Source organism: Macaca nemestrina, chromosome 4, assembly GCF_043159975.1.
Source record: "Macaca nemestrina isolate mMacNem1 chromosome 4, mMacNem.hap1, whole genome shotgun sequence".
Taxonomy (NCBI): domain Eukaryota; kingdom Metazoa; phylum Chordata; class Mammalia; order Primates; family Cercopithecidae; genus Macaca; species Macaca nemestrina.
Window position 1 is genome coordinate 177,736,173 of NC_092128.1, and position 15,306 is coordinate 177,751,478.

The following is a 15,306-nucleotide window of genomic DNA, read 5'->3' on the forward strand; positions in this document are numbered from 1 at the left end:
CCTCAAACTTTTTAGAAAGAGATCTGACAAGCATGTCTTTACAAAATGTAATTTATTAAGACAAGAGGCTCATCTAGCTGTGCCACTTCTTCAGCCACCTCTGGGAAGGTGTCACCGATGAGAAGGTATAGAAAAGTTATGAAAACAAACACCTTTACTTTGTGTGTAAGGAAATGGACAGAGAGTGTCAACTCATGGGGAGGTTAGAGATCACTGGAGCTTGTGTCCCCTTTCAGTTTGGCTTGAGGGCAGACAACCACATATGTACTTTGACAGACTGTGGCTTTTTTCTAGACAATCCTCTGTGATTCAGGCTTTCATGAAAGGCTGGTGGGGGCATTTTTAGACTGGTGTATTCTCCCAGATCTCGCAAATCATGACACATAGATGATCACTTGCTATCTACCTGACTGTAAAGTCTCTGATTTCTGGCGTCTTTTAAAAGGAAGGATTCTAAAATCCATACTGGCTCTAAACCTGATCTCATAATAATTCCCTTAAGAACCCTTAAGATATTTCTATTTACTCACTAGTTTCAGTGTAAACAAAAAGGACTATACAATTCCCAGCTCCCAGCTGCAGAGAACTTTCATATATTGGTCATTGAAACTGACCTGAGTGTGTTTGAAGGACTGGATTTTTTTCTTTGTTAATAGGTTGCTCTAAGCCTTTGGCCTCTTTAAAACTTACAAACATTATAAGGAAAGATGAAGAGAAGGCAGGTGCCTGCCCGGACCCCCACCTCCAGGGAGCTACGCGTTTCTAAAGAACTTTGCAGAAGAGCTGGGGAATTCTGAACCAATTGAGAAGGCTGAGTCTGAACACTTTTAGAGAGAATTAGAATTTCTTTTTCTTGGTCTGCTCTGCCAGCGTATGGGGTGACCCTACTCTCCCACCACTGGACTTCCTCCCCAGCTCCACCCCTTGTTCTTTAATGACAGTCAAAAAATAATTTACCAATCTTAAATTGCTGTTTTCCTAACATAATGCGAAGTATGCACCATCTAGCTGCTGACCTCAAATCAAGATGCATTTTTAAAAGCACACTGTTCAGGTCCTAATTCTGTTTAAGGTTCCTGGACAAAAAGACATTGCCTTCTTCCAGCAATTCTTCCGTGAAGTCTAGGAGGTCTGTCAGGGTTAGAAAGACCAGCTTGTCCTAGTTTTTCCAGGACTTTCCTGGTTTTAAAACTGAAAATCCTGGGTAGCAGGGAATCACTGAGTCCCAGGGAAATTTAGATGGTTAGTCCCTCCGAGGGGTTAAAAAACTAACTTGTAACATTTTCCCACAAAACCTAATTAGGGATGGACAGTAAAAGGGAAGGTGATAAATGAGTGCATCTTTTGACCACTAGGGGGCACCAATGGCCTCCTGAAGTTGTTTCCCTACCTTGAGGTTTGAGGGTAGGCTCTAAAAACCATAGTAAGGAACCAAGATTTAAAAAGGCAAAATGTCATGGGTAGACCCTTCATCTTCTTGTGGTGATGAGCCGGACCTGTGCTCTGTTAGATTTTTGGCTAGAGGGACCTCAAATCACTCTTGCCTAGTTGAAAAATTGGCGAAAAATAACCATGTGAATCCAAATAGAAAGTTCCATTTGGAACTTGTCCCTTAGAAGCTATGGCCACAAAGGTGATGTGAAGGAACAAGCAGACCTCCCCACAGTTCAGGTCGAAACAGTTACTGTAGTTCACAAGTCGACATAGAGGAGTTGGGGTCTTGCCTTGTGACAGGGGTTGGATCTGTGTCCCTGCCCAAATCTGATGGTGAATTGTGATTCCCAGTGTGCTGGAGGAGGGGCCTGATGACAGGTGACTGGATCATGGTGAGAACTTCCCCCTTGCTGTTCTCTTCATAATGAGTTCTCATGAGATTTTTTTTTTTTTTTTTTTTTTTTTTTTTTTTTTGACGGAGTCTTGCTCTGTCGCCCAGGCTGGAGTGCAGTGGCGTGATCTAGGCGCACTACAAGCTCCACCTCCTGGGTTCGCGCCATTCTCCTGCCTCAGCCTCCCAAGTAGCTGGGACTATAGGTGCCTGGCTAATTTTTCTTTCTTTCTTTTTTTTTTTTTTTTGTATTTTTAGTAGAGACGGCATTTCACCATGTTAGACAGGATAGTCTCGATCTCCTGACCTTGTGATCCGCCTGCCTCAGCCTCCCAAAGTGTTGGGATTATAGGTGTGAGCCACCACGCCCGGCCAGGATCTGTTTTTTTTGTTTGTTTGTTTCCCTTTTTTCGTTTTTGAGACAGGGTCTCATCTGTTGCCCAGGCTGAAGTGCAGTAGTGCAGCAGTATGATCTCAGCTCACTGCCGCCTTGACCTCCTGGGTTCAAGCAATCCTCCAGTCTCAGCTTCCCAAGAACCTGAGACCACAGGCGCATGCCACCATGCCCAGCTATTTTTTGTTTGTAATTTTGTAGAGACAAGGTTTCACCATGTTGCCCAGGCTGAGATCTGGTTGTTTAAAACTGTATGGCACCTCCCCATTTGCTCTCTTCCTCCTTCTCCGGCCATGTAGGACATGCCTGCTTCCCCTTCACCTTCCGCCATGATTGTAAGTTTCCTGAGGCCTCCCCAGCCATGCTTCCTGTACAGCTGCAGAGTCATGAGCCAATTAAACATCTTTCTTTACAAATTACCCCATCTCTGGTACTTTGTAGCAATGTGAGAATGGACGAATACACCTTGGTTGAGTGACTCTATGCAGGAAGTTTCTGAAATAGGCTAAGTACTACCTGCTTCAGGGTATCCTCCCTCTGCATGTTGATTAGTGGTTGACCTGCTGAACTGTCCTGGGGAAAAGTTGAGGATTCCCATGCAGAAATCCAGCTGTATTCGCTTCCTATTATTGCCATAACAAATTACCACAAGCTTGGTGGCTTCGAATAACTCCAGGTTAAGTTGATCAGAAACTTGACATGGGTCTCACTGAACTAAAATCAAGGCACTAGTAGGGCTGCATTTCTTTCTGGAGGCTCTAGGAGATAATCCAGGTCCTCACCTCCCCAGCTTCTAGAGGCTGCCTGCATGTCTTGGCTCATGGCCCCATCCTCCATCTTTACTCCAGCCATATTTCATTGCTCCAACCCTTCTTCCCTAATCAAACCTTTCCTGACCACAGCTGGGAAAGGTTCTCACTTTCAAGGGCTCATGTGATGAGACTGGGTTCACCTAATAATCCAGGATAATCTCCCCATCTCAAAATCCATAACCTTGATATCATTTGCAAAATCATTTTTGCCATGCAAGGTAATGCATTCACAGATGCTGTGAACTAGGACATCTTTGAGGGACCATTATTCTTCCTATTGCACCAGTGAATGTCCCAGAGCTTATTCTCTCACATTCTGTGATGGTCATTCCAGGCCATGGCCAGAGAGAGTGTGGTCAAGGGTTGACCTATTTGGAAAGTCAGTTTGTGGTTATTTCCTTGGCTGCTTTGGGGATTGCCCTGTTGACCCTAACCAGTGTCTTTTCAGACTCTGAAATGAGAAGAGCAAGTCTGAAAAGTCCCTTTCCTAAGTTAGGAAGTGGCCTTACCTAGTGTGCTATGCTCTCTGGGTGCTTTTATTGAAAGCTATTTATGACCAAGGCAGAAATTGGTTTTACCTGCCTTAAAAAATTCCAGACCCAAATTATTTTGGCTAAACAACATGGAATATGCTACCTGGGGCTGTGATGACCTGGATTAAAGCAGATTCGATGAAATTTGCCAAGGAGATCCATGGACCTGCCTGCCGTGTTGGAAGAAAACGCGGAATTGTTTGCCCAGATGCAGGCTTTGCAGGACTCCCTGGTTTCTGCAGGTGGATGTCCGCCCCACCAGGTTGGCCAAGGGCATGAGAATGGAAGATGAGGCCTGTCGTTAATCAGGCAGAAGGACCTTTTGCACTCTAGGTGTTGATGTGGGGGAATGCAACATCAAACCCATTGTCGTCTGGAGTTGTAGCAAAAGTTTCCTTCAGAGGAGACAGAATATGTATGCATGACTAGAGACACCCTGATCCCTGGCCTATCTGGCCACCAAAGTTGTCCACCAGGGCTGCCGAAAGTTTCCTCTCCAATGCCCCAAGCACACAGGGCATGCATGTTTTATGGCCTCAACCCAGCTCCATTTTCTGTCCTAACCACTGTTTGTACTCTGCACTTTCCACCTGCTTCTGATATGTGTTCTCTTATCACCATGGATTCCAAACCTTACGGAGCAGAGCTGGGTAAAACAAACAAGCAAACAATCAAGCCAGCTCCCATCACTCTGAGGAAGGACCCTGCTGGCCCTGGGGTCCCCTCCATTTGTCCAGGGTGGGAATGAGAGAATGGATCCCAGCTGACTGCCTTGGTTCAAACCCTGCTTTGTGACCTTGGACAAGTTTCTCTACCTCTCTGTGTGTTGGTTTTCTTAAATGGAGATAATGGTAGTACCTACATCTGATAGGGTTGTTGCTAGGATTAAATCTGAGCTGATACCAGTGCTCAGAACCATGAGTAGTACAGAGCACATGCTCCATATGTGTTAGTTGCTATCATTATCATCATGACCATTATTATTTTGCTCATAATCACATTTGTAAAAGACAGAACTGGAATCTGCGATCTTCTTATGACCTCAGGTGTATTATTTTGAGAAATGCATGTAATTATGTATCTCCCTTTTAGAATGAGAATTGGGGGCTAAGTTCCAAGGTGACATGTATGAATCGATACTGATCTTTTGATCTCTAAATTCCTGGGATGCGGCACCCATTCAGGTACACGGGGCACTTGTTTCTTACCAGCTGTGGATGGGTTGGGGATGCCTGCAGGGTCTCCTGATTGGACTTGGACAGAGAGTCCTGCTTTTCTCTTTAATCCAGGGACAGTACAGGGGATCAAAGAGAAATTGCAGCCTTTGTGGAGAGTGATTTAGAGATTCAGAGATGAGGAGGGCCTGGTGTCTGACCCATTTGGGTGGTGCCCTTTGGTCTGGAGTGTCCGTCACAATTCTGGGGTAGGTTTGCCACCTGAGCTATACCACTGACTTTAACTGCATCTCTAGTTGAGCTGAGCAGCAGACTTTTCCAAAGGTGGCCAAAGCCAGGAGGGGAAAGGCCATCCCTTATTAGCTGGTTCTCCATAGACTTGGGGAGTTTGTTAAACTTGTCTTAAATTCCCATCTCCTCCCTGAACACTGACAGACCTCAGCCCTGTTCGTCTGGTCCCCTCCCCTCCCCTTCCTTTCTCTTCCCAACAGCTGGTATTTCCCTATCTTGGGTCCCACCTTCTCAACATCCAAAGTGTTAACCATCAATTCTGATGGATGCAGCTATGCCAGTGTTTTCATTAGCGAGGAGCAAAGGCCTGCTTCTTGGTGATGAAAACATCAACAGTGGTATTTCCCCATCTAAAAATAAGGCTCTTATCTGGGAAGACAATAATCCCAGCTTGCCCAGGACTTAGGGGGAGATGGTGGGATTTTCAGTTTTAAAATCAGGACACTCCTGGGCAAACCAGGGTGAGTTGATCACGCAGTGATTGTCATTTTGGGTGTGTGGGGAAAGGAGCCCCGGACAGGCAGGCTGAGGAGACATTTGGGGATAGTTGAGGCCAGGAGAACTGCGGGGCCTGCTGAGGCGCTCCTTCAGGAGTAGTGGTTTTACTATCTCTGTAGGAGCTGCCTGTGATAAGGAATCTCATAGGCCTGTTAGGACAGGGTTTTTCTGTCTTTATAGGAGTTGCCTGTGATGAGGAATCTCACAAGCCTGTGAAGACAGGGTTTCACTGTCTCTGTAGGAGTTCACCGTGATGAGGAATCTCACAGGCCCGTGAGGACAGGGTTTCACTGTCTGTGTAAGAGCTCACTGTGATGAGGACTCTCACAGGCCCGTGAGGACAGGGTTTCACTGTCTCTGTAGGAGCTGCCTGTGATGAGGAGTCTCATAGACCTGTGAGGACGGCGGTCATTTGCTCCATGATGTGAGTTTTCATGGGGTACCTTTCGTGGTCCTGGCCCTGTGCTTCCATGGGGAATGGGAAGAAAATTCACATGGGCCAGGCCACAAGGAGGCATTAGCACTTGTTCTGTAGGGACGCTGACACTGTCCTGCTCTGAAGGAATGTAACCAATTGGGTGCTAAAGGAAGGAAGGAAGGAGGGACAGAAGGAAGGAAGGAAGGAACGAGACAAAAGGAATGAAGGAGGAAGGAAGGAAGGAAGGAAGGAAAGAAGGAAAGAAGGAAGGAAGGAAGGAAGGAAGGAAGGAAGGAAGGAAGGAAGGAAGGAAGGAAGGAAGGAAGGAGAAGGGAAAGGGATGGAAGGAAGAAAGGAAAGGAAAGAAGAAAGGAAAGAGAAAGACAGAAGGGAGGAAGGAAGGAAGGAAAGGAAAGGGGTGGAAGGAAGAAAGAAAGGAGGGAAGAAAGGAAAGAGAAAGAAGGGAGGAAGGAAGAAAAGAGGAAGGAAGGAAGGAAGAGAAAGACAGACGGAAGACAGGATGGAAGGAAGGAGGGAGAGCAGATTATCCAAGGTTCCTAAGTGTTGGGTCAGGCATTGTTCTAGGCATTGTATGTGTACCATCTCATTTAATTCTTATCCGGCACTAAGAGGTAGGCACTATCATACTTTCATTGTACATAAAGACAGACAGACACTAGAAGGTCAGGTGACTTGCCAGTGGTCACACTGCCTGGGAGCACTGTGATTCCAATTTGCATTTTAATAACATTCCAGCAGAATGGCATCTTATCAGGGTTAACCTTGTCCAGGATACGGGAAAGATCAGAGGGTGAGGAATTCCAGCCAGAGAGACACCCCAGGCGCGAGGCTCTGAGACCTGGCAAGAGCGGCTCCAAAAGCAGAAATGCTGTGCTGGGCGAGAGACTGATGGTCAGGTAGAGGGTAGGGAAGTGTCCAGTTTCCATCTTGGGCACCAGGAAAGACACTGGGGCCACCGAATGGAGAGAGGAGAGGGAGAGAGTGCACTTTAATCTTTGAAATCTATCTGCATCTTTGGCCAGCTTATTTAGCATCTCTGAAGTTCAGTTTCCTTGTTTATAAAACGGGAGGAATAATAGGATATGTCTTACACGATTTTGAGAGGATTAAATTCAACAACATCCATAAATGATTTAGAACCTTACCTGACGTCAGAGTAGGTAGTCAATGAATGGTAGTGGTGACGTGGTTTTTTTTTTGTTTTTTTGTTTTTTTGTTTTTTTTGAGACAGAGTCTCGCTCTGTCCCCCAGGCTGGAGTGCAGTGGCGCGATCTCGGCTCACTGCAAGCTCTGCCTCCCGGGTTCACTCCATTCTCCTGCCTCAGCCTCCTGAGTAGCTGGGACTACAGGCGCCCGCCACTGCACCCGGCTAATTTTTTGTATTTTTAGTAGAGACAGGGTTTCTCTGTGGTGGTCTCGATTTCCTGACCTTGTGATCCACCCGCCTCGGCCTCCCAAAGTGCTGGGATTACAGGCATGAGCCACCGCACCCGGCCAACGTTTTGTTTTGTTTTTGAGACAGGGTCTCCCTCTGACAGCCAGGCTGGAGTGCAGTGGGGAAATCTCGGCTCACTGTAGCTTCGACCTCCTGGGCTCAGGCGATTCTCCCACCTCAGCTCCATAAGGAGCTGGGACTACAGGCACATGCCACCATACCTGGCTATTTTTTTTTTTTTTTTTTTTTTTGATACAGAGTCTGGCTGTGTCTCCCAGGCTGGAGTGCAGTGGCGTGATCTCGGCTCACTGCAAGCTCTGCCTCCCGGGTTCACGCCATTCTCCTGCCTCAGCCTCCCAAGTAGCTGAGACTACAGGCGCCCGCCACCACGCCCGGCTAGGTTTTTTTTTGTATTTTTAGTAGAGACGGGGTTTCACCATGTTAGCCAGGATAGTCTCGATCTCCTGACCTCGTGATCCACCCGCCTTGGCCTCCCAAAGTGCTGGGATTACAGGCTTGAGCCACTGCGCACGGCCAGCTATTTTTTTTTTTTTTTTAGTTTTTGGTAGAGACAGGGTTTCACCATGTTACCCAGGCTGGTCTTGAACTCTTGAGCTCAAGCAATCTGTCCACCTCGGCCTCCCCAAAGTGCTGGGATTACAGGTGTGAGCCACCGCACCAGGCCTATTATCTGTTTTTAAAGTCACCTTAGAAATTGTTGCTTTTTGAAGGATATTTTCCTTAATTCCTGTTCTGCAACTGAATGGGCTAGTATGTTCCTCCTGCATCTTGTTATTGAAGCGGCATCGTTCATCTGGGGTGATACCTGAGGTTCTTTGCCTCATGTCAAGGAAATCAAGGACACAGACACATGTGAAGTGAGGTTAAGGATGGAGGTTTAGGCCGGGCGCGGTGGCTCACACCTGTAATCCCAGCACTTTGGGAGGCTGAGGAGGGAGATCACGAGGTCAGGAGATTGAGACCATCCTGGCTAACACAGTGAAACTCTGTCTTTACTAAAAATACAAAAAATTAGCCAGGTGTAGTGGCGGGTGCCTGTGGTCCCAGCTACTCGGGAGGCTGAGGCAGGAGAATGGTGTGAACCCGGGAGGCGGAGCTTGCAGTGAGCTGAGATTGCACCACTGCACTCCAGCCTGGGCAACACAGTGAGACTATGTCTCAAAAAAAAAAAAAAAAAATTAAAAAAAGAAAGAAAGGAATGATTTAGAGGCTGCTTTTTATTAAAAGGAAAGCATTAGTGAGGACTTCCTTACCTCACTATCTGCCTAAATAATTTCTTTTGAACTCCTGTATCCTTATAACCCTTCTTCACGTGCTTCTGCATTCCCATGGTGTTGAACTTCAAGTTGTGATGGGGAGCGGCTGTGTTCTCCTCCCATTCCATGGAATTCCCTCTCTTCGAGGGGGTGGTAGAAAAAAGTCAGCCACCCACTGCTCAGGCTTTTGTCACCCCAAAAGTCAGAAGAAAACTTAGCCTTTTCACCGCTACAGATGACTGTGGTGTGAGCCTTTAACCGCTACAGAGGACTGTGGTGTGAGCCTTTTCACTGCTACAGAGGACAGTGGTGTGAGTCTTTTCACCGCTACAGAGGACAGTGGTGTGAGCCTTTTCACCGCTACAGAGGACAGTGGTGTGAGCCTTTTCACCGCTACAGAGGACAGTGGTGTGAGCCTTTTCACCGCTACAGAGGACAGTGGTGTGAGCCTTTTCACCGCTACAGAGGACAGTGGTGTGAGCCTTTTCACCGCTACAGAGGACTGTGGTGTGAGCCTTTTCACCGCTACAGAGGACAGTGGTGTGAGCCTTTTCACCGCTACAGAGGACAGTGGTGTGAGCCTTTTCACCGCTACAGAGGACAGTGGTGTGAGTCTTTTCACCGCTACAGAGGACAGTGGTGTGAGCCTTTTCACCGCTACAGAGGACAGTGGTGTGAGCCTTTTCACCGCTACAGAGGACAGTGGTGTGAGCCTTTTCACCGCTACAGAGGACTGTGGTGTGAGTCTTTTCACCGCTACAGAGGACTGTGGTTTGAGTCTTTTCACCGCTACAGAGGACAGTGGTGTGAGCCTTTTCACCGCTACAGAGGACTGTGGTATCATTTCTGGAAAAGGAAGCAGTTCTCTGGGAGCTTGCCCACTCCGCCATGGGTCAAGGTGTGCTCAACCGTCCAGGTGTGCCCTTCTCTAGACCTTTTACAAGAGGTTTGTCTGGCTCCCAGACACGAATACTGGCCAGGGATTTTTGCCTTTTTGTCTCCTGGCTGAAGATCTGTATGCTTTGCAATTTAGAAAGGGACTTAAGTTCCTAATTTTCACTTGGAGTAGGTATAGGATGTGTTACTTTAGAAGAAAAAAAAATCAGTGGTTCTTCAAGGACTGCGCAATTTGGCATAAAAATCTCACTAATTGAGGCTTGTTAAAAGGTACCCTGCACTCCATAATTGTCTGCTCTGGTGTGTTCAAGTTTGGGAGAGTAATGATGATGATGTTGATGATGATAATGACAATAATAGCTACCTTTATTGGGTGCCCAGGTATTGCAGTGTATCACACACAGATCTTGCACGATGTAGGTGCATGTATCCCTATTTTTTTTTTAAAAAAGGGAGAAACTGAGGCTCAGGGAGAACAAATGAATCGCCTGAAGCCACACAATTAGTAAGTGGGGGGCCGAGGTTCACACGGCTCTCCCTGGCTCCAATGCCAACACCCACTCCCGTCCACCATGTTGCCTTGGAGAAACCTGATGTTGCCTGAAAAGGGAAATTTCAACTCATCAGGCAAATGGAGAGTCTCATATTTTTTTTTAATTTACAGAGCTATTCAAAATCAAGAGGTCCCAGTTCAATTTAAATATTGCATTTTAAGTGATAACCATCAGACTGGGAGCTGGGCACAGAAGGCAGCCTGGTGGACTTGCTGTGGGTGACTCAGGCCCTCTCACTTTCTCTCCCACCTCCCCTTCTCCTCCTCCCATAGATATGACTCTCAGTGGGTGATCTCTTAGTAGTGAGAATTTATGAACTTCTGGAAGGGAAAAAGTTCATGGACTTTGGCCCAGGAAAGAATGAGCAGGGAGGAGCTGTGAGGCACTTTCTATGGGGGACCTGGCCCCAGGCGCATGGGAGCCACTGGATTCAGGCCCCTGTCATTTTGTGAGCATTTCCTGTGCACTAGGAACACCCTGATGACCAAAGATGAGGGGCTGCTGACTCCAGACACCCCCAGAGAAAGGGGCAGAGAGACCCCAGCTCCCCCACCTCTTTCCTCGTGGAAGCAATAGAAGACCCAACAGGGCTGAACCCTGCCCATGTCCCAAGACCATCTGCAGGGAATGGGACAATCTCTGGTTCCTGTCTTGATCCAAATGTCAGGCCTCCGTGCAGGGGTGTGGGGGTGCAGGCTGGGGGCGTGGCGAGCAGCCAGGGCTCCTGCGTGTCCCTTTCACAAGCACCCACCATTCCACAAGCCAGAGGCCGATGGTAATATCCCTCAGGCTCTCCCGGGTTGAGTTTACAACTCACACATTCCACGAGGGGTGTTCATCAATCCCATACGTCAACCCCCAAGCGTCAGTTGTACATGCAGTGAAGTTTCCTGTGCTTCAGCGACTGACACCCAGCCTCCGTGGGCAGGACAGGCGCAGGGGAGGTGGGGAGGGCTGGCTGTGTGGCTTGAAGGCCAAGATCTTCCTGCTTGGCCACGAAGTACATGTTTGACTGCCAGTGTTCAAAGCGTGTGAGGCCACTGGGCATCCAGCAAAGGACCGGGAAGGGATTCAGGGAAGTGTGTGGGTGGGACTGGGAGGAGGCAGTCACCTCCCGTCTGATCTGCCTTAACTCTTTCTCTCTGGCTTTTCGTCAGTTTGGTTCAGCTGCCAACAGAGAGAGCTTCTGGCCCCTTTGTTCCCCTCTGAGGACGACTCTCTGGCCTCCCACACCTCACTCTGTCTCTGACTCTGGCCTCCTCTGGTCACCTACTGTTTTTATTCAGCCTAAAGTCCCCCTGGCATGCTGGAACGGAGCGGCCCATTATCACTCACTCACTCTCCACATCCTACAATGGATCCAAATCAGCTGCTTGCTCCCAGATCCCTCCACCAGACACCACATCTTTCTCCCGGTTTTCTGCAGGGACCAGCATCCTTCCTTGCACACAGGATGCTTGTCCTGCCTCCTTGGTTGAAAACCAGTTATCAGAAAATAACCAATTAAAATATTACTGCTTTGTGGCCTCTTTGTTTATCTTCTCTCCACTGCTTCCAAATTGTTTTTCATTATATTTGGGCAGAGTACAGAAAAGTGCTTACTTGATGAAATGTGTTTACCATGTAAACCCACACAGAATTTTCTAGAAAGATGGTAGAATCAAGAAGGTGAGAGGAGGTGGCCTGCTCTGGTGAGAAGGAGAGTGTGGGGTGCTGAGAAGCAGCCAAGAATGTCTTGGGGAGTCATCGCCCCGTCAGGTCTATGCCAGGATAGCAGGCGTTTGTTTGGTCCTTGGAAGGCAGCGGCGGGGCAGGTATCTTCTAGTGGAAGGTGGCTGTGTGGGTGGCGCCCTGTACATGTAAGAGGCCATTTGCCTGAACAAAAAGAGGGAATTAAGAAAAAGGCCTTTTATTTAAATTTGGGTGGAGTAAGTATGAAAGGAGCCAACAAGGGAGTCTGTAATTTAGAGAGGGCGTGTGGTGAGGAGGAACTGGTGACCTTGTGGTGCCATTTGGACCCGCACAACTCAGGCCTTGGTGGGGAGCCCTGGGACAGGGAGGTTCACAAGGTCAGGACCCAGCAGAGTCCCCAGGTTCTCAGATGCTGAGGCTGGTATCCCAGGCCAACAGAATTTCTCGGAATGTGGCATCAGAGGCATTGGAGGCACCGTTTCTTTCTTTTGAGAATTACCTTTTGAGCATTACCTTTGTTGAGGAACTCAACAAAGTTGAATTTGAAAGGCAAACATGCAATTCTGGGTTATCCAAGCACCTAAGTCTTTGCTGGAAACAAAAAACACTCTACGTTCTCAATCTGCTTAATTTGATTTGATCAGAAATGTGTATGTACAAAAATTTCCTTCGTAAGCTGAGAATCCTGCTGAGAAATTTTAGCCCAGAGTGCACTTAGCCTGAGAGAATTATCAGCGCTGGGGGAAAAGAAAACTGTGTGTGATAAAATGTCCCAATTATGGCGACAGTGTCAGTTATTCCCTCGGAATGTATGTCTTTATCCCATCATCTTGTCTGGCTAATGAATATGACCAAGGCCATCCTCTCCCATTATTGCTCAATAATGGGCAATGGAGATGGCATATCTTCGCCTTTATTTTTGCTGGCACATCCAGGCACTGAAGCACATTAAAGTAATAAAATTAGGCAGCAAGGCATCCCAGTCACTCCCACCATGTTCCCGTAACCCCCTCATTTACAACAGACTGAGACAGAAAGGAATTTTTTAGAGCAATTTGCGATGAGGCAACACTGGATATGTAAATTCTGTTTCGTTGGCAGTCACCGCTGCCGGCTAATTCTAAAATGCCTAACAGCCTTCGGTTCACTAGCCATGTTGGGTCAGGAAAATTCAGTTTTAAGGCCCCAAAGGGGGAAATGTGTAATTGCAACTTTCTTCCATGTCTTAAGCTGTGGCCGAACAGATATTGTCCCATCCTCTTTCTGGCCAGATGTTCCGTCCCAGTGGCAGATCCAAGAAGGGGCCTGTTAAGAAGTTCAACTTTTTACTGAGTTGGATGACGAAGGCGGTTTTTATTTTTTGAAAAATTTATTGCTCCTACCGGCTTTATTCCCCCTAAAGAAGTGCCTGCCAGGGTTCAGGAAATAGCAAGAATAACAATTTCAAGGGAAATCACTGACTTGAGTTTGAGACCAGAGACCGAGCAGGCGGAGAGCCCCGTGCGATATAATCATCCTGCAGATGCCACGGTGAAAAGAGGCCACTGCAAGACGGGCCCATTCCGAGGCAGAGCTTTGTCGAGGGGAGCTTGAACAAGATGCCCTTCACTGGAACGGGACACACACCCTCAGGAGAGATTCGCCACATACACAGTGAGTTATAAGAGGATTCCAAAGGTTAGAGAGATGGGAGAAAAAACTCACACAGTTGCCCTACTTTGCAGAACTTATTTTAGACTTTGCTGTGCTTCGTGTAACTACTATAAAAATAAGAGGTTTACAAGCTACAGAGCAAGTCGGGACTGGCCAAAACATGTGTTCTTGCGCTTTCGTCTCCCTGCTCCGCCTTTGCTTGGCTTGACTGTGCTCAAACCTGCACTAGTTAAGAAAGTCCCACGATTTAAGAGGGTTCCCAGGTCATCAGCCACTGGGAGTTTTCTCTAATTCAGCTCTGCACTTCCCCTTGCTCCAGAACAGGGAGTGAGGAGGACATGGGGGTGGCCTTCAACATGGCCATAGGGTGGTGGGACCCCAAGGTGGGGAACAGCCTCAGGTGGACGAGCAGGTGCTTTTCAGGGCCCATCTGCAGGGAGTCGTTGTGACCACTTGGATGTATGTGTCATAACTGTCCACCTTCCACCCTTCAGGCTCCCAGCAACTTCAAGGCCCCTGGGGAGATTCTCAGACCCTCCCCTCTAATAGGCAGAGAGGAAATGAATGCTGGCTTGGGGAGGGGAGAGTTGGAGGGGATGTGACGCACAGGCCCAGAGCTTAGGGACTCTGAATTCAGTAATCTGGGTCTATTGGTGCCCCTTCATATGCAGTAAGGTCGTCTGTTAACTCTGTGTTTATGGAGCTGTATTTATCACCTGGAAAGGCCTGCAAGTCTTCTTATCAACGGATCCTCTCATTGGAGGTTCACATCGTTTTGTCTTACACGTTGACAATACTGCTGGTGGCACCAGCCTTATCTCTTGCCCAAGACTGGAATACGGTTGAACTCACAGCATGGTTTCTGACCACCGGCATTATGTCACTTTGGAGGAACGTGTTAAAAATTCACATTCCTGGGCCCCATGCAGCAGGACCCACTGAATCGAACTCTGTATATCTTTTAAATTAGCATGTTAACATTCTTTTCTTTTGTATTTAGGTAAAACTTATTGCGTTAAGCTGTTTGCGCATTGCTATAAAGATACGTGAGACTGGGTAATTTATGAAGAAAAGAGGTTCAGCTGGCTCAAATTCTGCAGGCTTTATAGGAAACCTGGTGCTGGCATCTGCTCAGCTTCTGGGGGCAGCCTCACAAAGCTCACAGTCCTGGAGGAAGGCAAAGCGGGAGGAGACACATCACATGGCCAGAGTAGGAGCAAAAGGGAGGGGGAAGTGCCACATGCTTTTAAACAGCTCAGTCTTGCAAGAACTCACTCACTATCAAAACGGCAACAGCAAGGGGATGGTTCTAAGCCGTTCATGAGAAATCCATGCCCCTGACTCAGTCACCTCCTGCCAGGCCCTACCTCCAATACTGGGGATTACAATTCAACATGAGATTGAGGCTGGCACAAATATACAAACCATATCACTTATATTCAGTAAAGCACCCAAATCTTAGGACTTTTATCAATCAAATACACCCACGTAGCCACCATACAGATCAAGACGTAGAACAACATTGCCACCACCCAGAAGGCTTTTTCCTTCTGTCTTTCTGAGACAATAGTGTCTTCCAGGGACATCTGCTGTTCTAACTTCCACCATCGTAGACAAGTTTGACCTTTACCTAGCCTGAATCATGCAGGACGCTTTTGAGTCTGGTGTTTTTCTCTCAACATTATGTGTGTGAGATGCACTGTTGCTTGTATAATAGCTAATTCTTTTCCATTGTGCTGTAGTATCTCAAGGCATGGATATACTAAACTGATACACATATTCTACTCTTGATAGCATCTGGGTTGTTTCCAGGTTTTAGTATTACACCAAA

General features: G+C 47.5%; 1 protein-coding gene across 1 annotated transcript in view; it reads left to right on the forward strand.

The window, feature by feature from the left end:
* LOC105472678 (chloride intracellular channel 6) overlaps positions 1-15,306 on the forward strand; it is a 47,885-nt gene that overhangs the window by 20,873 nt on the left and 11,706 nt on the right. The window lies entirely within an intron of this gene.